Source organism: Numida meleagris, chromosome 7, assembly GCF_002078875.1.
Source record: "Numida meleagris isolate 19003 breed g44 Domestic line chromosome 7, NumMel1.0, whole genome shotgun sequence".
Taxonomy (NCBI): domain Eukaryota; kingdom Metazoa; phylum Chordata; class Aves; order Galliformes; family Numididae; genus Numida; species Numida meleagris.
This window is the reverse complement of record NC_034415.1, coordinates 28255848-28283566: the sequence shown is the minus strand read 5'-3', so window position 1 is coordinate 28283566 and position 27719 is coordinate 28255848. Positions and strand designations below refer to the sequence as shown.

The following is a 27719-nucleotide window of genomic DNA, read 5'->3' as shown; positions in this document are numbered from 1 at the left end:
ACAGGCTGACAAAACCCTTGTTTCCAGGAATGCGCTCTCTAACTAGGCCGAGGCCCAAGCATGCTGCCGGGAGCAGGGCGGTGTGGCTGTGGGGCCATAAGCCCCAGCTCTCACCAATGGGTTGGCACCAGTGCTCCCATGATGTTAAATCTCAATTCCAGCACCTGAGCAGGAATTGAGAAGGGCTGCAAACAAGAACAAGTAGAGCTACGCTGGAAGAATGTGAGCTCTGAAAGGTGTCAGCAGCATTTCTAGTCTAGGGATGCAGGCGGTTTGCCATTTGGAGTTGCGTGCTCAGCAGGACCACGTCTCTCTCCATCTCCCAGCTGTCCTGGGGAGCTCTTTTTGAAGTTAGGACAGGGTGGAGCTTCAGTCACCATGTCTAGTGACAGCCACCTCCGTAGTGCCATCACACTCCCAGCGGGTCAGTGTCCCTCCCAGCCAACAGGTCTGCCTGCTGGCTGTATCCCTCAGCAGCAAGGTTTCCAAGCCATGGGTCTTTGCTCTTCTCTTCTGGATTTTACATTCAATAACCATTGATTGAAATATAATCCCAAGAATGAAGGCCAGAACCCAGGGCTCTTTCCTGCCTCACGAACACCCTCCTCTGGCCCAGAGTCGTGCCCTCCCATTGCTTCACAACATCTGGCATTCCTTAGTGCGTCGCAGCTGGGCTGTGCGGGGTCCTCACCCAACTGCTGCTGCAGCCTGGGAACACCTTGAGTTGGTTACAGTCTCTGAAATTAGGCACTTAATAAGTGGAATTTTCTTTTATTGCATTTTTAGAGATATCTAACGTGTGCCTAAGTAAATGCCTAAATTACACCATGTGTAAGTAGTTACATTCTCACTGTATCCAGTGGTTTGGAATCTGGCCACTCATTACGGCTAACAGAAATAACGGAAATGCATATTCTAATAACTGAAAAATAATGTTGGAGGATTTTTGTTGAAAAAGCAGTAAATGTCACTACCAACATTGATGACAGATTGCACGTACAGAAACAGTCCTCCAAAATCTGACCTGTGATTATATTTGATGTTGTTTTCAGTACTGTAGCTGTTGAAGAAGCACAAGGATGAGTGATTTCTGCATACCTGACTAACATCATGTGTTACTCCTTGCCTCCACAGGTTTTTTTGGCTTACTTTTTGTCCATGCCTACTTTTGTTCTTTGTTACAGCAAGAGTCAACACAAAGCTCCAATCCTGCCTCTGTTTTACTGTATTTAAAGTACACCAATATTCATCTGAAATTCCCCTCCAGCATCAAGTCAGACACACATAAGACGTACTCGAAGCCCGAGTTATCCTATTAAAGACAGTCTTTTAACAGGCAATATATGGGAATATAGAGAATTGTGCACATGTGAAAACTAAGACCTCAGACTAAAGATCATGAAATTGTATACTTGCTCTCTTCTTCCAATACACAAGATTTGATGAAGACTGAAATGAGTGTTCTATATTTTAAATGGAAGACCAAGAGCGCAAGATGTGAAGTCACCTCGTTCATATCACTTCTCTGACATTGGTGATGTAAAATTCTCGTCTCATGGGAATCAGAAGTGCTGGTCAAAATGTATTTTACAGACTGGGAAGTAAGAACATTTCTGCCTTTGAAGCTCAGTGATGTTCCATTGAGAAATGAGGATCCGTATAACTGATATATCTTTCCTAATCCCATTCTCCGCTCCTTCTTTTAATTTGAGTTTTGACATAATAATCAGAATGCAACTTGATAAATATTTCCACACTGCACAACACTTACAGTCTAGACTTAATTAAAGAAACAAAGAGTGAAAAATCCCAGCTGGCTTTCTTTTTCTTCTTCCATCAACAGGATTAGAATACTTATCAGTTGGGCTCTGCCTCCCGATTCTTATCGCAGATTTCAGCTCCACCAGTTAATGAACAGCTGAAATGTGGTAAAGCAATAGACCTTTATTTTCCAGTTATTCATGCCCTTTATCATGAAGGCTGAACCTAGCACATCTGAAATGCCTCTTGCTGGGTGAGTGCATTTAACCATCAGAGAGCATTATTTTCAGTCCTCCTCATGAGAGAAGAGGAAAGTAGAGTCAGAGGGTAGACAAGAATGATAATAGCATTTTAAAAGGTTCATGTAGTAGATTGGCCAGTGACAGTAAATGTAATAAATATTGTAATCATAGCTTGACTTTGCTTATAATTTCTCCCTCTGCTGTCAGGCTTAGGAAGAATGCAGTCAAGACAGCACAGTCACTCTGGAGGTGTTTGTAGACCCTACAAACACCCAGTCAAGAAGGAAAATGGGAGATCACCATCACTCTGTTGTTTGCCATCCAGATGATCCAATTCTGGAGTGCTGGAGGCATGGATGCTGTGCTACCTTATGGCAACGATGACCTCCAGAACAATCGTGGGTTCACGATTCCCCAATCGTGGGTTCTCAATCCCCATCTGAAACAGCAGCTTATTTCATAATGTGAGTGTATGATGAATGCTAGGTAGGGCAGCATTCTCCATACACTGGTGGAGGTGGTCTTTGCTGTAACCAAATGGAAATATCTACTAGATGCAATTGCTTTAGTATGAGTTGTTATAGAATGAGCATTTTCCGTATGCCTAACTTTACCTACTAACAAAATAAAAGGAAATTACTATTACTGCATCGTGAAAACTCTTGGGGCCTTCCACAAAATCTCTTGAAAATGTATTGCTAATGATTCATCAAAGATAGAGGAATTTAATCATTTATAAGATGCTCCTGCTACCCTTGTTGATTAATTATTCAGCCAACAACACTGCATAACCCCTGTATATATTCTTCAGAACATGTTTGTACCCAACAGTCTTCTTGCAAATGACTGTATATTTAAAATGAGAGAAAAGTAGACTAATCCATTCGTCATACTGGATATATATAGCCTGCTGCACTCAAGTGGTTGCAAGGAGCCTGCATTCTTTTGATCATCTTATCACCAATGCCCATTTAAAATATGATAGACGTGCGCAGCCATACCTCCTGCTGATATAAACAAGGCAGAGACAAATGGCTTGCAAAGAAAATAGCCTTTTATAACAACAGCAATGAAAAGATCTCCCAGCAGACCCTTTAGCTGCTTTCCAGTGTGAATGACAAATTAAGATGGGGCCATGGATACAACAGCATCAGATAGATCAGAGCAAGCCCGCAAATAACAGCCCATCCTTTGGCGTGCACCTGTTTAGGTCTGACTTCACAGATACATTAATTCTTTCACTTCTCTTATGTATTACTTAACAATTAGGCCAATTTAAAATGCATTTCTATTATAGGAAAAGTATGCGTCACAATAGAACATCAGACGTATGCTGCTTAGATAACTACATACAAATATTTATCTTGCCTACGTACTGACCTCAATTATCAGGTTAAAAAGCTGCTACTACGATAGAATATTTTAGCTTGTGCAAAGTAAATGTATTTTAAACACATCAAAAAGGACAATTTGAATACATCTTCACCTACTGTAACTAGCTCGGTACTAAGGGCTTGCTACAGTGGTTTCAAATTTACCTTAAATTGGCCATGTTATGCTGGTGTAAACTTGTTAACATTCATATACACTGAGAGTCAAACCATAGTCTTTCTCTAGCTCACCACTACTCTCACAAAAAACTCTGACAGACCTGTGGGCCAGATTAACTACTCAAATGCATCTTTGCACTTTGAAATTATAGTGAATTACTCCAGAATTAGATTTTGCTTTAATTAGTTTTGACTTATTAGTCTAATCAGTCTCAACTGAGAAGAAAAGTAGTTTCCCTCTTTTAAATGTTACAATCATTTACTCTCTTTTCGTTTTCCTTTTGAGTTGTCCATGTGAAATAACCTTAAAAAATAACAGAAAACATGAGCTGAAAGCAAATTCAGCATCATCTGTGGAATTCAGTGAATATGGTTTCATGGGACAATCGCCTCATGCTCTCGGGTGCTGAGAAATGACAATAGGACGGCACCATCCATACCTCAGATACTCTTCACCAGTATCTTCACCAGTAGGAGTTTCATGTATTTCTATGTACAGGCCATCTTTAGCTTTATCTCAAAAGACATTCAGAGATTATATTGGTAATACTGAAGAAATACGTATAAGTACTCAAAAGTTTCTTCACAATTTTTTTTCTAGACGCCAAAGTATAGAAATAACAAATTGGAACAACTAAAATTATTTTTTTTTGTCTAAAGCAGACTGTGTTGAAGTGTGTCTGTGTACTTACACAGAAGAGTATCTGTGCACTCAAACAATGTCTTGACTTGCTAAGCAGAAACAATTTAGAAATTTAAATTTTTTGGCAGGAGACAACTGCAGGAGTCAACCTGAAAGATAGGCTGGGTGTACATGCAAACAGATGAGTCATCTCAGAGAGATGCTTAACAGAAGTATGCACCAAAGCGGGTGCTGCAGAGCATGTGGTGGTCTCAGTCCAACCCTTGTGGAAGGCTGCAGGGGTTTAGGGGATGGGACTCAGTCCTCCTTGCGTCTAGGAGACACGGTGTGTCACCAGCGTGGCAGAAAAGGGATATAGCGTCCTGTCTGCTTTTGCTTTTAATGTTGAAATAAGAGTTTGTAGAAGGAATAGACACAACAGTGCAGGTGGAAACCTGCCAATATGGGTCAAGGAGGATATTGTGTCTGAAGAAAGCAAGAATGTGATACAATATACAGCTTGGCAAGAAGTACAGAAATTGTTTGGTTTGAAATAAAAGATAAAAAGACCAAAGAAGGAAGATAGGAAACTATTACAGCCCATCTGGAGCAAATAAAGAAACGACCTCAAATACTGGTGCAGATTAAGAGCTCACAGAAAAGCCTCATGTTGGCCACTGCAAACCTTTGCTACCCAAGATGTGACAATGAAACTAGCGTACCCATCCCAACTTCACACCCAGCTGTGCGTCCCATCCTGCACTGCCCTCCTCTTTTTTTGCAGCTCAAAACTCACATGGACAGGTGAGGAGTCAGCCAAGGCCACAGATTCAGGTTAAACTTGAGTTGTTGGGGGAAAAAAGTGATTTTCTCTCTGACCAGTTCCCCTAGATGGCTCAGACGAGATGGAAAGGAAAAAGTTTTTGGGAGCAAAAAGCATCCAGGAATGGAGGCGTGGGACTGCTGAGCCAAGGGAGCAAGTTTCCAACATATCATCAGCAGGTATTGTAAGTGCACTGAAAATATTCAGCTGTAACTCACACGAGGTCAACAGATAAAAATAGAAAGAACGTCAGGAAGGTGACACCAGAGGCAGAGAGCAGGAGCAGGGGAGAAGAGCTGTTCATGTTTAGGAGCAATGCTAGCCTGAAGAACACACAAGTAAAAATCAACAAAGCATGTTTGGCTAGGAGGTTAGACAATCTCTAGCCACCAAGACATGACATTTTGGAACAGCTGCCCAAAGGGAAGAACAGTAGGAAGAAAGCCTTGTGCTTGGCTGAGAAAAGTAGTTGGAAGATGCGGTGCCTGTCTGAGAAGTCCCTCCGGAGCCCGCTTTCCTGCATTTCTATGGCCCTAAAAAATCTAAAAAAGGTTACCCCACCATGAAATATTGCATCTGCAGCACAAAGCTGCTGCGGACTACTTGGGGTGGTCAGGGTCCTTCAGGGAAGCTGAATCTAATCACATGTGCAGAGAGAAACTAAATGCTGGGGTAGAGCAATTGTTGTGGCAGCTTGGGTGATGAGTATGACTGTCATTTCCATATTTCTTTCTCTGCGTTCAGCATTCTGTACTTCAGAACAACGTGCTTGTTTAGGATTTTGTAAGCTAGGGAGCCTGACTCTTAGTAGTTTGGAAAAAGACCTGAAACCAAACTGTGCACCACAGGGCAGTGGTTGTTCCATAACATTCACAGTTACTCTCCAAATGCAGTGAGGACTAATCTCAGCATGGGTTATGGAGTGCTGCCCTGATCAGCTCCTTCCACAGGGATCTACACTCCTCAATGCACCCAGAACTCTCCTTCTCCCTCCCTGAGCCACTGCACAACATTCCAGTGCCTGGGGAAGTTGGCTGCTGCTTTATCCCCCCGTTTACCTGCCTGACAGGTGTGGTGTCACAGTTCGCTAATGCTCTCAAAATACTTTGAGATCTTCAGATGAGAGATGCCATAAAAATGCAAAGTGTCACTGCTAGCTGGCAGAATGCCTGCCATTCCCATTTCATGGAGGAATCATCATAAATAATCAGCAAAAAATTCCACACGTATCAAATGCACTAAAAATCTAGACTTTAGATTGTTAAAAAGCTTTGGTGGACTCGTTAGCCTTGCCAGCTCCTGTTTGTTATTACCTGTTTGAATTCTGGAGCATTTCAGACCCTCCCCATGCCTCTGCTGCGCGTGGTACATGGGTGGTGTACGAGCCTTCAGGTCTTGCTAGCGAGGGATGCACATTTGGTGATGTGAAAATACAATATCTGTACTAAAAAATGCTGAACTGGTGCTATGAAAGAAGAGGTGCTTATGCTGGACACTTCTGTGGCTGTTTCCATGTGGGATATTCAAACACAGCATGGCGAGGAAGACTGTGGGTTGCTCCTGCCCACACCAGCGGTAGCCCAGGTCTGGGCCTTGTTCCTCCAAGGCCTTGCCCAACTTTGGATGCTGGTTAATAGAGATCACTGAGAAATTTCTGTGAAGACAGGTTGCTGAAAATGGACATAGAACATCAATTTTATTTTTTTTCCACAGGGGAAAGCTGCTCACTGCTCTGGCCCAGCTGCCACACCTCCAGCGCTGCTGCTCATGGTTCTACCTAGATGGAAGTAGACACACTTACCTGCTCTCTAATTATGGTTGAATTCTTTGTTGTGCAAACACACCTCCGACTTTCTGTGCTGAGCACAAAGAGGATCCAGACCATCACTGCAATGCACGCTGTGTCAGGGAAAGCCAATGTGTGGCTGCAGGAGATCTAAGAGGTTGGGTCTTTGGGGAGATTGGTGCAAGATGGAGGACAACAGAACTGTGAGTTCACAGATGAGAAGGATGTGGGGTGAAAAGAGCAGCTGCTACGAAGAAACATTCAGAAGTTTGTTTCTGTCTCTCAGGTGAGAAGTCTACGTGCCACACACTGCCTCTGGTTCCTTGCCCACTCTGGTGGGGCAGGCGGGATGGGGGCGGTGGTCGCACGTTCCAGCTTGTCCTGAGCACCCACTTCTCCTCCTCCACTTAATTCACTCCAAGTCCCCTTTTGTCCAATGCCAAAGGTGGGACAGGTTGTTGTTTATTTAAATCACCTCCGTTCAAAGGAATGTAGCTTCAAAACCAGTGCAGTGAATGCTTCCAGTGCTGCCGTGGGGCTGGCCTGTTTAATTCTGTCCCACAGCCCCCACAGAAGGCTGGAGCTTTCTGAGGGGAAGACTCTGGAGCATCTCTTGTCCCATTGTGTCTCCTGGGATTAGCCACAACACATTTCCTCTTTCCCACTCTCTCCTCCTTTCCTTTCTGTCCTTACTGAATCTTTCACAGTCAAAAGGTGACAACGAGGACCTGGGCACAGATGGAACTACACATTCATTGCAAGATGAAAAAACACAATGATCAGAAGTTACAAGTGCCCCCACCACGACAAGGAGCCTCTCAAGCTGCAGTGCACAGAGGTGTCTTGCTGCCATTCATTTCATGTTATAGGAGCACAGCATTTCATGTTTTAGTATATTTGCCTTTTTCAAAAGCATCAACTTAAGAACCTGTCCGGTCAGGCCACTTGTTATCTTAGCTCTCCATTAAGAGGAATGGACAAAGTTAACATTTATCCCACTGTTATTTTAGCTCACAGCCTGCACACTTAACCAGGAAACCTCTCAAGGACCTAAGGAACTCTGTCAACATATGCAAAGCCCAGACATATTTTATCTGATGATCCCAAGTCTCTCCTCAGTTGCACCAGTGCTAAATTTCATTGACATGCTGGTTTATTGAGAGACAATCCAGATCTGTTTATGTTTCGTGACATTCTAGTAGGAACAGATATGACTGCACCAAACATTTTCTTTTCCCATTCAGGGGCTATTTCCTTGATAACACACTAACAGCTTCTGCCAGGCTCATGGCCTCTGCATACACCTGGAAAAACCGACCATGAGAACTGTGCCTTGTTTTCAGTTGAGAGCCTGAGCTCTGCTGCTGCAAGCATTTTCCGAGGACAAATGTATCCAGAACCTGAAATTACATCCTGGCCTTTGGGAAAAGCTCAACATCTCTCTTTGTCCCACAGGCTCATCTCAGCTCTCAGCCTGCTTTATAAATTGTGCTGCTTTGACAGATAATAAGAACCTGTGCTACCACCAAACTGTTCTCCAAAGGCTGAATTTTGCAATTCTTGCTCAAGCAGCACTATCAGAGGTCAAAGAGAATACTGCCCCATTAAGCACTGATTAAACACTGCTGAGGGACCTCAGGTCCTCTGGCTGTTTCCAAGCATCAGCAAAGCAAATATTTCAATCAACTTTTACCTGCGTGACAGAGGGTGATAGCAACTATCTGGTCACGTTTACAGATCCAGCATTTTTTTATTCAGCAAAATTTTGGTGATGCAAGAGTAAAAAGCAATTAATGCATTTCAATGCAAATCATCTCTTAGCCCTCTTTAAAAAGGAGATCTGCACCCCCTCTGCTGGGCTGCTTCTGATATGCAAAGATTTACCTAAAAGCAAATGCCAGATGAAGAGCCCAGAACTGGCTGTGAGTGTCTCAGCAGAGGAGGGAGTGAGCTTTGCACGGAGATAAACTGCTCATTAGTCCTCCTTCTGAACCAGGTGCAGGCAGAGCATTGCTACAATATTTATGGAAGAGCCTGCTCTGCCAACTACTAGCAGGAATGTCATGTCTGACTAGATGTGGTTATTCTGTACCCACACGACAGACAGAGGGAAAGAGGTCTGGAAAAGAGCAGTGGAAATGCTAATTGATTTCTAGAATAAGATGTATGAGGAAAGCTGGGAAACGATGACTTGGCTTAGTACAGAAAAATGAAGACAGATAAAAGGCTGTGACTATCCTTGTAGGTTACTTTACTGGAGACAATTACCAATTAGTTTCCACTTCCACTGAGCATAAGTGTAATTAGTGAAATTCACAGTGAGAGGAATTTATATTAGATACTAAAAAAAAAAACCCACGGTGAGTATAATGCAGCTGAAGGACGGCAGGAGAGGATACGGAGCTTGTGGATCCCATCAGGGCTGTGTAAGAGCCACAGGACAGATGCCTGCTGATGACGACTGATAAATATTTGCAGATGGTCGGGATTGAGAGAGGGATTAGTTGACATCTTAGGGTCCTTCTTAGCCCTCTTTTTACAGCTCCGATGTTTGTCAGTAACACATAGGAACTGGTGAGACCTGCCAGGCCCAGGAAAGCAAAGGAGAAGGTCACAAGGACATTGCATGGGTTTCTAACCCAGCCCCTGGGGCTGAGCTCCTAAATCTCTACTGGGGTCTCACGTAGGTCTCCTCCAGCTGTTACTCAAATGTCACAGCTGCTGGTGGAAATGGAAAAAGCAGGGGAGCAGCATGGACAGATTCGTGCACTCCCTCACGAGGAGTGCTGTGATTAACCAGCCTAATGTCTAGGCAATAACACTAAAAAAAATGCTAATTCCTCTATAAATTAGTGAATGCATACATATATCATGGCTGTGCATGTATGCACGTACACACATCCTAGGTACTGAGATTGTAAAAATAAACATTCAGACTGAAGGAAATGCCAGAGCTGAGGCTCTGTGCAAGCTCAGCTGAGCCCTGCTGGAGGCAGGTAATCCACATGACACTTTAATTTATATTTTCTCCTTGAAATACCATTGGTGCATTCAGCACCTTGTTTAGTGCTCTTCTAACGAGCAGACATTTAATAATTTATTCTATTCCTATTGTCAATCTACATTTACAGCTCCGAACTCTGCACTTTTTTTGGTGCAAGATCAAGAATTTTCCTTCTGGATTCTGTTGTCATGCTTGCAATTAGCTTATTGCATGCTTCCAAATGGATGCAGGCTCTTTTGCCTATTCATACTCACACCATTTGACACTTCCATCTCTGCTGAAAACCCATCTGGCCCTAACTACTGCCCATATCCCACTGCCATTTGCAGAGGCTCATCTGTCCTCTGCATGCCCTGCATAAATCCCCTCCTCTACTCTCATCTAAAACTGACTTCAGTTAGAACAAAATTTAAACTCAGACAACGCCAGCAGTCACTTGAGCATGTGAAAAACCTCTTATATTGGAAAAAAAAAAACACATAGATTGCTGCAGGAAAGCCCTGCCCTGAGGAGAAGAAGCAGGAACACGGCAGGTTTCCCCTCTTCCAGCTCTGCTCTATTCATGTGCAGGATAAAAACCTCTCGTGTCACCGGAGTGTCAGCAGCATCACCCCAATTCAGTTGGAACTGGACACAGCACGCTGCTGCTGCGACTCCAGCACAAACCAAACACTTCCTTGCCAGTGCCTCATTACTGCTTTACTCCAAAATTATTCAAGCCACAGCACTTCATTTAAAGAGAAACTGTCAGCTTAATGGTGAATAAATTGGTAACCTCCAGCTTATTTGTCATTATTTTTGCTCTTTGGCTGCATTTTACATTTCAGTTCAGACATGGGAACCTTTGAAGTCAGCCTCAGTCACAGACTCTCTTGGCTGTAATAGTTGGATCTTAAACGCTGTGAGGATGGAAAGCTATTATTTTGTATTAAAAATATTTTTACTGTAAAACATAGCTTTATTTTACTGTAAAACTGACTTTATTTTACACATATTTGAAATACAGCCAATGGACAGTTGTTGTATTAAATAATCTATGGTTATTGAGTGCAATGGTGTTCTTAGCTGGCAGATTTAAAGTAAGGAAACCTTTAAGATGGTCCAGAACATTCCCCATAGGCCTAATTGTGCAGAGGAACAGCCCTGCTGCCATCCCCATGCATCCAGCTCACGTGAAGCTGCCCGGGCAGCACACTGGGCTCTGTTAGAACCTTTCTTTCTTCTATTAAAACAGTTATTATTGCTTTGAGTACATATACAGCAATGAGAGTCAAGCTGAAACGTTTTACAGCTCAAGTGCGCTAAGAGCAATTACTCTGCGCATCTACCAAGGGCTTTGAGGCCATGATTTGGCCCCTTAGAGGGACACAGATCTTGTATTTTAATCCAGTTCTCAAGTATAGAACACAATGATGGAAATATCTGGGGGGCATGTAAAGATCACACAGCGATGCAACTCATTCTAAACATTTACGGCACATTTTAGAAAATGTCTTTGTTAGGAAGAATAAATAAAGTTATTCTGTTTACTTGCATAAGAAACCATGGTTTGGTGACAGATGTGCAGCTGAAGTATATTTCTGCTCCATAGAAGTTATTACGTGCAAGAAAATAAAACTAGATGATGAATCACAACTGTCATGCACGATGACAAAAATAATTGAGATCACATTCTGGGTTGGGTGCATCTGCAGAAAAGCTGGGAAAAATAAATACAGTGGAGTGCCCTCAGCCATTTTCCTACACTGAAGCACTGAGGCTGAGACAGCCCACAGGGCAGGACGCAGCCTAGCTGATGTGTGGGGTCAGACAGGGATCAATGAGACTTCCTTAGTGGAAACAGGACTTCCACACAAGGAGGGAGTAATGGCAATTTGCAGCCCACGATTACAGCCATCAACAGCGAGACAATGCCTGTAGGATCAAATCAAACAACTCCCCCAGTAGTTAGACTTAATGATGCAGATATTCTGTTGGTGTGAATTAGCATCGCTTCACTGCAAAACCAGGCTGCCCCCCGGGCTGCAGTCTGCTGGGGAGTTTCAGGGGAGCACTGCTCACCACTGAGAGACTGGGGAAAAGGAGAAAACCATGAACTCATCACGGATATCTCCTGAAAGCTACAGCAGCCTCCTAGCCAAGAAGGCAGCAGAGGTGGAGGGATGTGGCAGCAGGAAACTTTGGGACTTCTGTTCTTCAAGGGCTGAGACGTAGAAGTGGAGAAGCTGCTGCGCAGAGCCTGCCTTCTGCTACGTGCCTCAGCTGTCTGCTCTCTTCCTGGACCAGCTGTGCAAGAGCTCGGGTTAGATATACAGCCACGTCATGGTTGGTATATATAAACAACATGTAAGTATCTGTACGTGTGTGTATGCACATACATGCTATATATAAGTATAGATGTACCAGGCTATAACATCATATACTACATTAATACAAAACAAATGCATTATATTATTAGCTGCATATGCATGCCTGTGTAATTCAGTGTTCATCATTTAGAAATATTGCCTTTTGTTCTAGCAACTGCTTCTGCATATGTCTGCTAAGTGCACAAGCAAATGAAAGAATAGGATTGACTCTGATTGCAGCCCTCATGGGTAAATCCTCACCAGGAGCTAAAGCCCAGCAGCAGGTTTCAGAGGGAGCAGGAGGTATGCTGTCCAGTACATTTCTATTGAAACATCTACAAGAGGAGTCCAAAATTAGAGGGCAATTTTAGCATTACGCTACTGCACGTGCACTGCCCAACCTGCTCAGAGCATGCCAAGCAGTGCTGCTTGCTAACCAGCTGTGCAAACCTCTGATTATTATTTCTTCCAGATGCTCCCCTTGTGATGTTTCTGAACCATTAAACCTCCAGCCCGGGCCATGGCTGTGGACTAGACCTCTCCCTTTGGTGTTCAGCTCCCTGTCAACATGCATTACGGGATTTCCAAGGGGCCAGTGCTCTTCTGACCATAGGCGCCATCGCCAACACAGCAGCAAGATGAAAGGGTTGATGAATGCAATCGACAGGAGATGGAGGAACTGGAAAGAATGGGTGAGCATACGTGAAAAGTTAACTTTTCATTCCTCACAACTACAGCCTGCTGACAACAGCTGTATTTCTGACTCTGTTCAGCTTTTGCCTTCATAGGAGCAGCTCTAGCTAAGAGACTGTCTTTGCAAATAGGAATACCAGATGGACTCAGCCTGGATCAGTCCCAGCTGGAAAAGCCACCAGAGCAGCAGCAAAGAGAAGGGTGAGAGAAAGACCACGCAAGGGTGCTGGTGTAGTGCTGTACTGCACTATTCTTAATAATGTTGGATTCCTACTGGACTCAGGCATTGAAAATTATGCCCTACATCCCATGTAATCAATATTGCAAATGCATTGCTGGCCGGTCCCTGGAGACGTGGGGAGAGGAGCTGCTTGGAGGAACAGAAGAAAGATGCAAGATGCTGCTTTACTCCCTGTGCTCTGACTTCTCTTGCAAGCCATTCTTTTCCAACATTTTTGCTCTTGGAGGGAACCACTCCACCAGACTGCTGGTGAATGTTATTACTGAGTCCATGCATGTCGCAATTGAATTCTTTAATTTATCTGCATCTCTCATGTGGTTCTAATAAGAGGCTTACTGACATACTTGCTTTTGGTAATTACTGTGCAATGGCAATATAAAATACTCACGTTGTTCCCAGCCTCACCCCAGTCCTGGGCTGCAGCAGACTTTGTACTGATAAAAGAGCTTCAGGGAGGGGCTTGGGGTCTGCAGTGCACACACAGCACGCCTGCAAGTACAGCAGTGTTTGCAAAGCTGTTTTCCAGGTATTTTGCTAATCCAAGACAAACTAAGCAGAGTTCCTTGTTTTTAAATGGTCAGTTCCCTCAGATATCATCTAAGACAAGCAGTGTCTCACAATCAGCAGAGAGCCCTCAAATGCACTTAGCTGTGATCCTCAAAAACGGCCTCAGTGCCTGGGAATTGTCTTTCTAGGGAAGAGTCGAAAGAAGAGAGAAAGATATTTCTAAACTTAGACACATTCCAGAGGGAATTATAAACAATACAGCTGTTTCGGTATCTTTGGGCTCACAGAGAAGTCATTGATAAAACCAATTGCTTATCTGACTGTGACTAGGTATGTTCCATATATCCAGATTTTCCCTATGAACACTCAGGAACGACCTTTAAAATTTCTTTGACTCAGAAAAATTAAGGTGCATGAGAGACTCAGTGATCCTGCCCTCTGGGATCGGAGTACACCCTCTGGTCATCTTGTGCTGGGCTGTCTAAGATTCATTCATAACCACACATGGATGCAGAGCTGCCCTTCTTCTTCCCAGACTTACAAATCCCTCAGGGTCAGTGGGTGGTTTGTGCAGACTGATCAAATCTGACTTCCACTCCTCTTGTCAATGAAATCAGGAAGCTATCAGCAGCTGTTAGGGGAAAATGTAACTGCTGTCCTACACCCCATGTGCAACTCAGTTTCTCACATTGTACCTGTAATGGATCCTTTCCAGTCTTGCTGGCTCCATCTCATATTCTGTTTGTTTGAAATAAACTTATGGAGTCTTATTTAGAGCCTGCAGGACTATCTACCAGGTCACACTGCAAAGAAAGCCTCTTATATCGGCCTGGGGCCTATGCAGAGCTGTTTCCTTCAGCAAAATTTCCAGGGCTTTTAATTTTCACATCTAACTGAAAGCAGTTTTGCTTTACGCTTTTTTCTCCTTCCCTTCTTTGAAAATTACAAAAAGACCTCACTGCCAGCCTGTGCATTTTTTCCTCCTAATGACTGACCTAACCAATGCATTTCCAACTTCAATTTTCTGTCTATTTGCATTCCTACAGCCTCAAAAATCCATTTCTTGCCCTCCTGGGCACACATGCTCTACAGCACTTGCAGGTTGTAATTACACAGTGAGAAGAGGTGCTGGGGAAGCCAGTAAACGTCGAGGTCTGCTGGAGGGGAGAGTCAGGAATTCAAGCCATCCCACTACATTAAAGGCTGTGGGTTTTTATTCAGAGCTCAAGCCAAGATCTGTAGCAGATCTTATTGTACAGAAAATGAACATGCCACCATAACATAATGCAATTCCCAGGTGAATTCTGTTGCTGGATACAGAGTAGATCCCAATTTCCCTTCAACAGTCCAGGTCTTTAGTAAGCCAGAGGTGTCAGCTGTGCCCTGTGCACATGCAGCGACTCTACAGCTCTTGCTGCCCTGCACTGTGCCTGCTGCTACTTCCCAGCTAGCAGCACAAAGGAGATGTATTTTCCCTACCTGGCACACATGTCGTGTATTCAGAAATTCGTGTTCTGCTAGTGATGGACACAAGAAGAGGATGCACAGATTTAATTCCCGAATATTAGCAAAATTAAATGTGTAACCCCTGGCTACGGATCGACTGATTAGAGAAACATGATGCAAGGAAGAAAAGCTATGCTGCAGACAGCAAGGGGCTGGGGAAGGTTGGGAAGACAGCTCTCAGGGGAAAACACTTACTGCATTTCAGAGGGCAACTGATAGATGTAATATATGATTATTACAAATTAGCCATAAATTGAAAGCCAGACAGTTTCCTGTTCACGGGGGTGGAGGAATATTAAGCACTTCATGCAATTATGAGGAATTGTTTCCATTTGGCATAAATCATTCTTCAGACTCCATTATCTGCCCATAAAAAGCGCAAGTGTCTTGGCTTCTCCATATAAATAACTTCCTTTAAAATTATTCTTGCAGGGTCTTTGAGTGATGGGGTAATCCTGTTATGAGATTTTAATGCCAAATTACATATTCAGACTGGAATGATGCTATTTAAACTACTTTACAGATGAAGGAAGAGCGTAATCATAGTTTTTCATTTCACACACATTTTTCTCTGTTAGTGCCTAATATCATTTACATTGAGAAGGGTGTCAGAAATAGACAATGCCATCTGCAAGCCATGTAAGTATAATACTTGAGGTTCTACGATACTTGGATAGACCAGATTATGCTTTGTTATCCACGCATACATGGAGCATGATCTGGAAAGTCAATAAGATGAGAGATATGCCCCTAACTAGGAGATCAGCTGCAAAACCACAACCAGCTCGTTACACTTCAGCCAACTGTTGCTACGATTAACAGGGATATTTCTTCTTGACCCTTAGCACTAGTTTTCAGCTCATAGAAGCAGGCAGAAAGATGCAACTTAGTTGGACTATTATGGCACAACTTCATGTGCTGCTACATTAGCTGCTATGAAATTAAGTTTGTTGCACTTGAATATTCATCAAAAGCAGCTTTCATTCACAAATAATAGCAAATTGAAAGGAGCTGTTTGCTCTACAGATTAACTAATAATTCAGCTTACTAATAAATATATTAACCGAAGAGCCACTTACTTATTAGACTTGATGATTATGATATTTTAAAGACCTACATTTGAGAACAAAAAAATAAACAAAAGAACACAAGAGACCAGATGTCTACACAGGTATCCCCTGAACAAAACATTATATGGAATTTGCCGTGAGTAGCTTCATAAATAGTTTAAATAATTGGTTTGAACAAATTTCTAAGTAGCTTCAGGTAGTGCTACGTGAGCAGGACTTTCTCTGACCCTGGGTTTCCATGTATTTTGCTGAATAACAGTACAAAGATCACAACTCACTTTTCACAGTAGATTATAAATAGCTTAATCAAACCTGAAACGTTTCCAGATCTACAAATGAAAGGTACAATTAGATAAATCTACGGGACCTACAGGTGACAGACCATGACAAAGGATTTCCTTTCCAAAGCTTTCCATCCCAAACAGATGGAAATCTGTGGAAATTCTTATGATTGCTCTTCAACTGCTCTTCACTGGCAACATGCAGTTTTCATCACAAAGATCAGGAGGCCATGGCAAACTTGATCTAAATGCTATACTTCACTTTGCAAAGGTGGCTTGGCTGCTCAGAAGCTAGTGTTTTTCAAGCTTGCTTTCTTCTGACTGTTTTAAATAGTAAGAATGGCTCTCATGGGTCTGGCAATCTGTACTTCAGGGTTTGAGGCTTACAAACATGCCAGCCAGTTCTGGTGTGTCCTAACCAGTGAAAACTGTGCTTGCCTGAACCTAGATCCCAGCTGTCAAGAAAGCTCAGACACAGCAGGCATGGGGAGAGAGGCCAACAGGCATTTCCAGCCTGCTATGGAGAGAGCTCTCTTCTGAGCTAAAAACATGAATTTCCCTTCCATTCTCCCAAAAATATGTGAGCAGCAAAACACATGGCAAAGCTCAGTTCATGAATCACCGCAGTGGTAAATTATTTTAGCAAAGGCAGATGTACTCAGCAGCATTTTGCTATGAATAGATTGGCTTCAGAGGTGTGTCCTGTGGCCACACTGCAATCCGCACCACCAAGGCCCTATATTAACTTGTTTGTCTTCCCTGCTGCGCTTCTCACAAGATCTTAGCAAAGCCAGCAGGCAACAAAAGGGGAATATTTCTGGTAGTAATGCAGACTGCTTTATTCTGTGGTGTGAGCTTCAGGGATAGAAGGAAATGTTAACTTGGAGAAATGGGCTGGAAGGACTTTCATCCTCTAGGCTCCTCTGACAATCAGGCTTTCATACAATGGTTCCAAAATTTCCTTCTCTTTCTCCTTTCTAGTTGAATCATAGACACATTACTTTAATAAACTCATAATACAGTCCAAGTTCATTAGCCATAACGTTAGGTTTCATGCCAGCATAGTTTCCCAATACTTCAGAAAATTAGTGTATTTTCGAAGCACTGCTCTCATTTCAAGGCAAAGGAGTAAAAGCAATTGGCACTGCTGTCTTTTAAATGCATCAGAGAGGTGCAGAAAGCACTTGAAGCGAAGCAACCCAAGCCAGTATGTTAAAAATTCATTCAACACTACCTAAATTACTGCAGGAATTAGATCAATGGAATGAAATAAAATGCGACATAGTAAGTTCTTTAAAAATTTAACCAAGTGCTTTATGCTGTTTCATGCTGATTATGAGACGGTTTTCTCTCAAGAGCTAGATCAGCGTCCTGATGTAGAAGTCCACTTTTATGTTTGAGTGCAAAGCCACCTGCTTCTGATGACATCCAACCATGGAACCATCCTGGCTGGAACAGAACACCCAACCCTCGCAAACATGCAGGCTGTCAAGGACATACTTTCTCCTCAAGCCAAAGAGAAGTACCAATTGACACTGAATTACTGACGTCCAAAATGGCAGCCATGATGTACTGACATAAGAACAAGCTGCATATATCTGAAAGATACCACGAGGACTTTAGCAAACACCCAGGACAGAAAGTATTTTGTTTGAGAAAAGAGAGTACTTAAGGGACCAAGGTCCACTCACAAATTAAAAGCAAGAGATTAAAAAGAGCGTAAACTCACAGCTCCTATTGACTGCACAATAAACACATGGCATGAAGAACAGAGAGCAAAGGCTAAGAAATTAAATAAAAAAGAGGTATGGAGAAATGAATAGAGAAGAAAAGGAGGAGGAACTATTGTTGGAAGAAATGGCTACTGGAAAGCTTTTAAAAGGAGAGAAAGAGTCCAATGGCATAAAGACTAACCCAGGCTAAGAACTGTCTTGAATTGGGAATATTACACAGCTCACACACAAGAATTACAATGAATTGCCCTTATTTCAGCCATGGTAGTAAAATCACACCTTCAATTTCCTCCCCATCACCTCTCTGCATGACAAACAAGGCACACAAAAAATGACTGAAGGAAGCCAGAGTCTCTTCTTTATCACCAAACAGCTTTCCATGCAGGAAGAGAGGTTGCTGGTGGAGATTTGAGATAGTTCCCAAATACACTCAAGTCTGTACAGGATTCCTCTTAAGAAAATACTGACCACATAATGGGGCCATAGTTAATTAGATTATTAGATAACCGATTCATTTGTCCCTGTGTGGGTGCACGATCGGCTGCCCCCACCACAACCTGTGAGCAGTCTGGCACCACATCTCCAGATCCTTGGGGCAAATGGCTGAACTGAGATTCACTCTCAGCTCTTCCTTCAGCTCAGCTCTTCTCTGCAGCCATGCAGCCTCCCTCCTGGGAGCAGGGAACCATCCATGGCACCCCCAGCAGGCTGCCCTAAGTTTTCTGCTTGCAGCTCCTTTGCACCAGCCTGCTCTTTGCTGATGCACTCTAGAAAAAAAAAGAAAACAGCTGGGCTTCATTACTTCCTAAATCTTATTTTGAGAAAGTGGCACAGAAATGTCACATCTTCCTTCATCCCTAAGCAGTGTGTTTTTTCCTGTGCCTCTTGCTTTAATGTTGCCTATGATTACAATTCCAAAAATCCCTTCCTCCCTCCTACATGGCTACAGACCATCGACATTCAAAATCCTATCAGTCCCTGTGATTCTGAATCCAAAGCAGGAAAGCACAAGCCTGTCCCCTGGGGTGAGAGCAGCACAGGGGTTGCAACAAGCATCCCACTGCTGCCAAGAATGGGGTGAGGAGCCCAGGGCTGTGGGTGGGCAAGGAGGATGGCCCGCCCCATGCTAAAAAGCTCTGCTGCTGGTATCAGGTATAAGGTTGCAAGGGTGACTGAAGATCCTCTCCATTTCCAGCTTTCAGTGCACATCTGGGTACAATCTCTCATTTAACCCCATCTGAGTTCAGCTGCTGGTTTCACAAAGAAGATGTCCCTGCTTTGTCATTTACTTCTAGGTATAAGGAGGATATCTTGTTGTTCTTAGTAGAGGTGCATCTTTCAAAACAGGGAGTCAGAGCTGGCACCCGTCCATTCAGCTAATGCAAACACATCCACTTACACCAATTAGGATCCAGTTACTGCAATACTATACATCAGTGCATTTAAAAATAGCATACCATTAGGTAGAGTCTGGGTTTGCATGTGTTAGTATCACTGCACTGAAAAGGAGCCTGAGAGGTTTAAATATTTAATTGCCCTTTTTTTCTTTAGCCTTATGCAGGAAGGGAAAAGTTACTGTGAGACTGAGGTTTTCTACTTTAATAGATGAAGCCAAACACATACCCCTAGAGAAAGGGGAAATCAGCTGCCAAAACGGTTTCTGCTCTTGACTTACCCAGCATCTTACTTGTTTTATCTTTAGAGCCGCAGCCTGGAAGCTATTAACATCCAAATTCTGCTAAGCAAAAGCTTGAAACAGTGCAGGTACTCTAAGGTGTTCCTTGGGGTTTTGCACAGATACAGCTTGGGTATAATGCCATCACTGGCGTTAGAGGCAGCAGTGCTGGTGGAAGCTGCAGTCCATTCCTGTAGGATTTAGGAAACAGCCTCTTTCTCTTACTCACAGTCACTGGAAAATAATCCACATTATTACAACTTCAGCTTTGGAGATGATTCTTTCCCTAATAAAGTGAACATTTTTTTTTCCTATGCACTGACACAAGAAAGTACAGCTTTCACTTTAGTTTGAGACTCGTGAGAATTAATAGTTTTACTTAAAATCAATTTAGAATGGACAAAAACAAGCTGGATTCAGCACAGCATGAAGAATACCTGCCCCAAGGAGATGCTTTTGCTTGTCTTTGCTCCTGCATTTTTCTTTTTATTTCACTAATCAATCACCAAAGGCCATTATGTTAGCTTGGCTTCTTCTGACATACATACCCTGGTATAATTACCAGTATGAATGGATGATAGGCTGAGGAGGGGATCTGGGTGTTGTCTCTGGAGCCCAGCCTTTCTCTCCCATTGTATGCGCCTTCCTCTCCTGCCGACAGCTGATCAGACAGTGGTGTGGAATGTGCTATTTAATTTCTCTGCAATGAATCCACCAGCTCTGCCCTGTCATTGCAATTAGTCATACCCTCTCGGTGCATTATAATCCTCACATATCACATCTCACCGAGTCGTTCCTATAGTGTTAGGAACAAAGCTCGCTCGTGAACGTCACCCGAAGAGAAGCATCCAGAGGAAGCTACTGCTGGGCACTGTGTTTGGTGGGAGTCTCCACGTACAACAATTTTATCCAACATGAACCCACAGTTAAAAATTAAGAATATGTCGGTGTCTTTGCGAACTCAGGACTAAAATTTCCAGGAGTCTGCTCTGAGCTGGGCACAAAGTACGACTTGTCAACATAGAAACAGCGCCCAGCTGCGACTGAGGCTCCTGCACCTCATCTCACTCAAAGGGAAAACAACGGAGCAAGCACAAATGAATTTCACATCAGCATAAATCCCGCTATGCCGTACAATGCAGGCTCAATCCACAGTGCATGACACTGAACATAAGGCAAGAGCAGTCAAAATCAAAGCTGAGCTCAACATGTAGAACCTATCTATTTTCTTCTTCTGCAGTGATAGTTACGCTCAGGGCATTTGCTGCCCTTCTTGGTTGTACCTCCAGGACAGTTTAATTCTCCAGCCCTTAACAACATACTAAATGCTACTAGATTATTTAGCCTGTGTCTACACTAAACTTTAATACCTACTCATCTGACCACTGCAAACAGGAAAATTGGCATCTGTTAGTTGTGGGAATGTAGATAATGGCTCATCACAGAGTTTTAGCCCAGAAAATGACGAGGGTAATACTTATCACAAACCACTATGCACAGTAATGACAGGCAGCTGTTAAGGTAATAAGAGAGCAATCAATAATTCATTTGATATTCCTCGTGCAATTAATCATGATAAATTAATGTGGCTTTAATGTGGCGCTAACAAGCATTTCCTGGGCTCTCCGATGTAATTTAACAATTAATGTGCCATCATTTTAAATTGCAGCTGTCCTTGCTCTGCAGACACATGAAAATCATCAGCGCCGCAATATCCAGCAGAGATGGGATAATAGTTGGAAAGCTTTCAAAGTCTTGGGCTCTGGGAGGCTCGGCTGCCCAGCCACGAGCATTCTGTTTCCCCCCCCCACCCTTCCCCCAGTCTGTTTAGGACTATTACTGCCTTCAGGGCACAACAACGCTGCTTGCACCCAAGGAAGTCTGATCACATATTTGCTGTTACTAACTACTTTTTCATTAACCACAAGAGCTGTGTGGGTTCAGGTCGTTTAAATTGCTAAACTCAAATATGTTGAAGAAGCAGGATTAGCTATATCCAAGGGAAGATTAAATAAAGACAAAAACGATACAGAGAAGTTTTGAAGCTCTTTTCAACTCACTCACTGAAAGAAAGTTTGTTTCGTTTACAGCGAGATCTACAGAGAAAAGCTCTTTAGCCCTCTCTGTATTTGGGACTGCCAAGTTAAAAGATTCAGAGCCATCCCCTGTGGAAATGATGCACCTGTGGAAAGTTTGAGGCAGGGAGGATCAAAAAGCCGAATTAGGTAACAGGATGCTGTTAGCAGGCAAAGGTGGGATGCTACTCTCTGGAAACAATCAAACATAATAACTGCCTCCCTACTCACATCCCAAAGCATGGGGCTGTACAAAGAGGCCACGCGGCTTCAGCTGAGCATCCAAGAAGCATCCTCTGGTTATCTAAGAGCCATGATTTTAAAATGATTTTAAAGCAGGAAAGCAGCACTCGAGGGCTGACTCGTGCCCTGATGGCTGCTACCCAGAGCAGCTGGGAGAGAAGGGCAGGAGAATAATGATGATGCAGACAGTAATTTCTCACAGTTGGGCTTTGCTTCAGGGGAAATTTTGCAAACTTTAGGGCTATTCACAACAGCAATCAACAAAATGGGCACCTAGCAACAAACTTTAGGTTGTTTCTTATTATTATTATTTTTTTTTTTAAAAGGAAGCTGAACTTTGGCATAAAGCTCTTTGCCTTGGGCATCGTTAAGAATTTGTTCACACCTCTTTCTTACGCTTAAAGACAAATGAAAGATCTGTTTGATTTAGCTGCTTTCAAGTGCTATCTTTTTGTCCTTGGATGCTCTGAATTATTAACATATTTTACAGTGTGCTCAAGATAAAAGAGATCTTTCAGCTTCCATTCTCTCACTCCTTGGTTGAGCCAGTCATGTTGTTTCTCAGTGGATACCTTTGATCAACCTCCTTGTTGGATGTGAAACCGCAGGACACCCCTAGTGAGAATAGAACCGGAGGAAGCCTTTCAGCAATCCCTTGCCATCCGAATTTTCTGCTGATCTAAGGCAGCACTTTGAAGTCACCTAAGCTTGCAGCCAGGCTCTGAGAGAGGTCGCCCTTAATGTAAGGAAAGCCATAATTAAAAAAGGGCTATGTGGTTGTTATAAACATCCTACAAAGCTGAATAGGCAAAGTAGTACACATGGCTACATGCACTGCATCAGTGGAAGTTGCTATTGGGGGTAACATAATTTCTTGACTTGTTTGATTCCCAGGTTGGTCTCTCTGTGAACAAAGTCTGCTGTACTTTACTAACCCTGCCTAACCAATTTTTCAGCCCATCCTTAATGTGAAATATAACTCTGATACTGCTGTACGGAACAACTAACATCTTTTCTGCATGTAACCCCGCTGCTTTTCCCAGGATTGCTTAGGGAACATTATTCAGAATGCGAGAGATACAACGAAGCCCACATAAAGTACAGCAAGCAGGAGACAAGGCTCCGTGTGCGCGTGCCTATCCACATCGCTGCGGTCCGTACGGGAGACTGAAGACAGCAGAGCATCTCTGCTCATTTACAAGCGTCCGTTTGTTTGCTGCCGGCCTCCCAGAGCTGACGCTGGAGCCGAGGCTGCTCCTCGTGGGTGTGCGCTGCCACCTAGAGGGGAGCCGGGACCCCACGGCGACTCCAAGTGGTGATAAAATGGGAGGGAGCAATCCCGTCCCCGAACGAAGCCGCCACCCGCCCTGCACTGCCTGTCTCACAGCAGCTGGAGCTGCCCACGGTGCGTTACATGAAGCAAAGGTCACAGATAAGAGCCCATAAAGAAGTGCGAAATTTAAAAGACCGCAGTTCAGTGTCTCATTACCCTGTACTCGGGAAAACCTGGAGCTGGATTTTCATTAGAAAAGCTGCGAGGCATTTGGAGCTGCAGGTATTTTTCCAACAGGATTAAAGTGATTTCATCTGCACCCACAGACTGCAGGGCAAGCTCCAGCTCCATACAGCTCGCACTGCTGGCTGTGAGCAGCTCCTAGGAAAGCACAGTGGGCACAGCACAGAGCCCTCCATGCCTTCAGAGCCAATACCCACCTGGGCTCACTTCATATCCTGTGCCTGCTGATGGTGAGTACTACCTTCAGCCCAGTGTGCACTGATTATCCAAGATGCATGCATGTAGGTCTTGGCAGGATGCAGAGATGTTTATCAAAGCCCTGGCTATGTTCCTTGCTCAAACTAAGGAGATGTCAGAATGCAGAGGTTGTAATGCACAAGAGGTATAATGCATCACACTGCAAGGCCAGTGTGAGAATTTTCTTAGAAAGACCCCAGTTCCAAGGGTCCTACTTTGCTGGAGAAATGGTGCAGTCTTTTCAGGGCAAGGAAAGCACGTTCTGACTATTGAAGCACATCACAGAAACAAACTCTGTACCTTTACATCCTCTCAAATAAGATACCAAATGAGAAGGAAGCCTTAGGAAGATGAAATGACCTAACCATGGTCACATCACAGTGGCACAGCTGTGGAGAGATGCGGAGATCCATCCTCCAGTCCTGTGCTCTCTTCTTAGAGACTGCAGTGCCTACAGGTTTGGTTGCAGTTAGGCATCATACTGTTCTCAGCATTTTTATGCTTTCAGGACCATCCTCATAGTCATAAAAATCACAAGATGTCTGTTACTGAGGAGAAATGTCATGTGGTTACAGACACACACGGCCCCAAGCTGTGGCATAGAGTTGCTTTATGACAGCTGCTCTGCTTGCCCGCTGTGTCAGCTTGGGAACGGGTTTTGGAGGTCTGACATTCATATCTTCCTTATCTCCAGATATTCCAATAAGAAATATTTTTGAAGTCTAATTATATGACTGACATTTCTAATGGATCCCTACAACAAAGTACCCCTGTCTGTCACCATTGTGCTCCAGTCCTAGGGATTATTTCTTCCCTGGGACACAGCGTACAAGTATTAAAATACACTTACATCTCTCATTAGGCAGTTTATAGACATGTGCAGAAGCCAGTCCCTTGAGGAGTGCAAAAACATTTCTTTTGTAGTCTATGAGATGTTCTGTGAATGTGATCCTGCAGACTTTGTTAACAGTGTGGCTCTGGTTTACTTAATGACTGTATTTGGCTGCCTCTTGAAACCCGAGCCCTGAGCCAAGCTGCAGAAATCTTTACCGTCCTCTCTACCTACGTGTCATTTGCCCTTTTTATAGGTCTCAGCACAGCTGTGTTATTACTTAGTGATGGCTGCAGCTGATAAGCCCAGCAGAGATGAGTACAGTTCTTTTAGGAGAACAATAGGCCACATTCACACATTCATGTGCAGTTCAAAGACTAGAAGAACATAGGATCCGATTTAAAGTTAAGAGTACAAAATTAGCCTTGTTGGTTTTTCAGTTCTGAACATAATCTGTCTCATTTTTTCATAGAATCATTAAGATTAGAAAAGATCTCTAGGCTCCCCAAGCCCACCCTCATAGCACCCGCTGACCACATCCACACCTCCATGGCTCTGGAACACCTCCAGGGACGGTGACCCCACCACTCCCTGGGCAGCCTGTTATGGAGAAGAAATTTTTCCTCATATTCAACTTGAACCTCCCCTGGCACAACTTAAACCCATCGCTTCTCATCATGAAATCTTTTGATACAAGCTACAGTGTCTCCTTGCTCAACAGATACACTCTCCTTTGCATCCAAAGTTAGATGTTTCTTCATAGGACTGCCAACAATGGCCATTGCTATGGGCCCAGGAGAGCTTAGAACACCTAAAGACCCCAAACTATTTAGGTAATAAGATCCAAAAAATTACAGCAGCATACCACAAAGAACAAGGGGAAGGCACAAATCGCAATAAAACAACAAACTTGCATGCACAAAACAGATTCTTATTCCCTTCCTACTCAATTTCTAACTGAAGATGATAGCTCCATGCTGGAAAACAAACCAACAAGCAAACAAAACAAGCAGTAAACATTCGGTAGGAATTGTATTTTAAAAAAATCCTGAGACTGTTTAAAAATGATAAAGTACTTACTTCTCTGTCCGTGCAGCCTCTCTGTTTTAATCCTTTAATGTAGACAGGGAGTTAGTCCAAGCTACTAGATTGGCCCAGTCCTTCTCCCATAGTTCTACTTGCTTGTCATGTCCATCTTCATCAGCTGTTTGCCTTTCTGACAGGAAGCCAGGCACATCTGTTTGAAATAAGAACAATTAGTAACGACTGAAGGAAACAGGGCACAGAAGGATGAATAGAAAGGATGATTCTAAAACAAGCCAATACATGTTTATTGTTTTAAATTCAGACCCGAATTTGTCATAATACATGAAATTGCATCTGCTGGAAACTCACAGGGAGCAAGCAGATTCACATGTGTTAAAAATAGAGAAGTATTTGTGTAACAAGTTGCAGAATAATGTAATAAAATATATTTTTTTCATCAGTATGACTGCTCTGCCTGAAATGTGACCACTAATCCATTTAAACTCAAACTTGATGTGTTCTTCCAAGCTATTCTGGACAATTGCATTTCAACCTGTCAAAAATAAAGTTTTTTTTTCCCCCTATCTGAAGCTCTGACTATGGCAATGTTCTACACGAGTGATGTAGCCCTTCTACCACTCCCAGCATTATCAGTACTAATGATTCTGTCAGCAGCATTCCTATTTAGTCTTTTATAGCTCTAGGTCTCTGCCGTGTTAACGGTATTATAATTTGTTTTTGTCAGTTAAGTAAGCCCATATGCCTCTAATACAAACAAGGAACAGATTTATTGAGAAAATGGTGCTATTTTTAAACATTTTTCTGACTAATTTCCAGCCAGTTAGTGACGTCATTTACTTTGAATGCTAAAATATCACAATGCTCCAAACCACTCAACTCTTGCTTTGTATACTCTACTGAAACATATATATATATAGCAAATACAGTTTTCACACACAAAACATGCGGCAAAAATGTTTCAAGTCATGAAGAAATGCCCCGTATTCCCATGAAGTACATTACAAGCAAGGTATTTTCCTCCCGAGGTACTGACAAAACAGTTGGTTTCAATGTGTCACCTATTTTCTTTCCCAGCCCAGGCTTGATAATGAAAACAGTTAGGCTTATAAGGGAAAAAGCAATTATAAGACAGTGTAATCAAGCTGCAGAGTTCACCGCTCAGGCATGTGTTCTCAATAAACAGCTTCCTCTGCCTGCTGCACTGTCAAGCAAAGCTCTGCCCCTCTTTTGCTGAGGATGGAAGGTTCAGGCTGCAGTGATTGTGGTGCAGGCTTTTACAGGAGTCTTTTTGTGGTCTCTGCAGCAAGGATTTGGCCATTTTGGCAGCTCTCTATGTGACAGGGAGCCAGGAGGGCGGTGGTTGGGGTCAGCAGCTCAGTGGTGGCTCGCAAGTACTTGAGTCATCCATGACACAGCTCTGGTGCAGCAGAAAAGGGAAGATTGTCCTCTTACTAGGTACAGGCTCAAGTTCCCCTCTAGGTCTAGATAAGGAAATATGGTCCTGATATACTCCATTTTTTTTTTCCCCCGTTTTTATTTTAGACCTTGAGTCATTTGAAACAAACAAATTTAATACAGAACTATTTGAGCCTCTGATAATCTGGTATTTTAGCAACCTTGGTAAGCATTATTTTGAAAAAAAAATACAGGATCAACATAAACTATATCAGGAATACTACAAAGACTCCCTTATCAACAGACATTGATAAACTTTGGAGAGCCATTATCAGTGCTCTCCTGAAGCAATAAATATTTCAAACCAATGTACAACAGCTGTATTTCAGCACCACCACTATATAACTTTACATATGTTCTTTTTTCTCTATTGGGAAATGGAAAAAAAAAACCTACAAACAAAACCTTATGCTAATAAAAGCATGTAATCCACCTCCTGACTTTAGATATGTAGAACTCAATTCTTCTTCAA

At 43.1% G+C, this 27719-nt stretch overlaps 1 long non-coding RNA gene across 2 annotated transcripts in view; it reads right to left on the bottom strand.

Annotated features, from left to right (window-relative positions):
* Positions 1–27719, bottom strand: part of LOC110402849 — a 49222-nt gene that overhangs the window by 5697 nt on the left and 15806 nt on the right. For both annotated transcript variants that reach the window (XR_002441338.1, XR_002441339.1), the window contains exon 5: positions 25826–25982. This is a non-coding gene — a long non-coding RNA (uncharacterized LOC110402849). The remainder of the gene's footprint in view (positions 1–25825; positions 25983–27719) is intronic.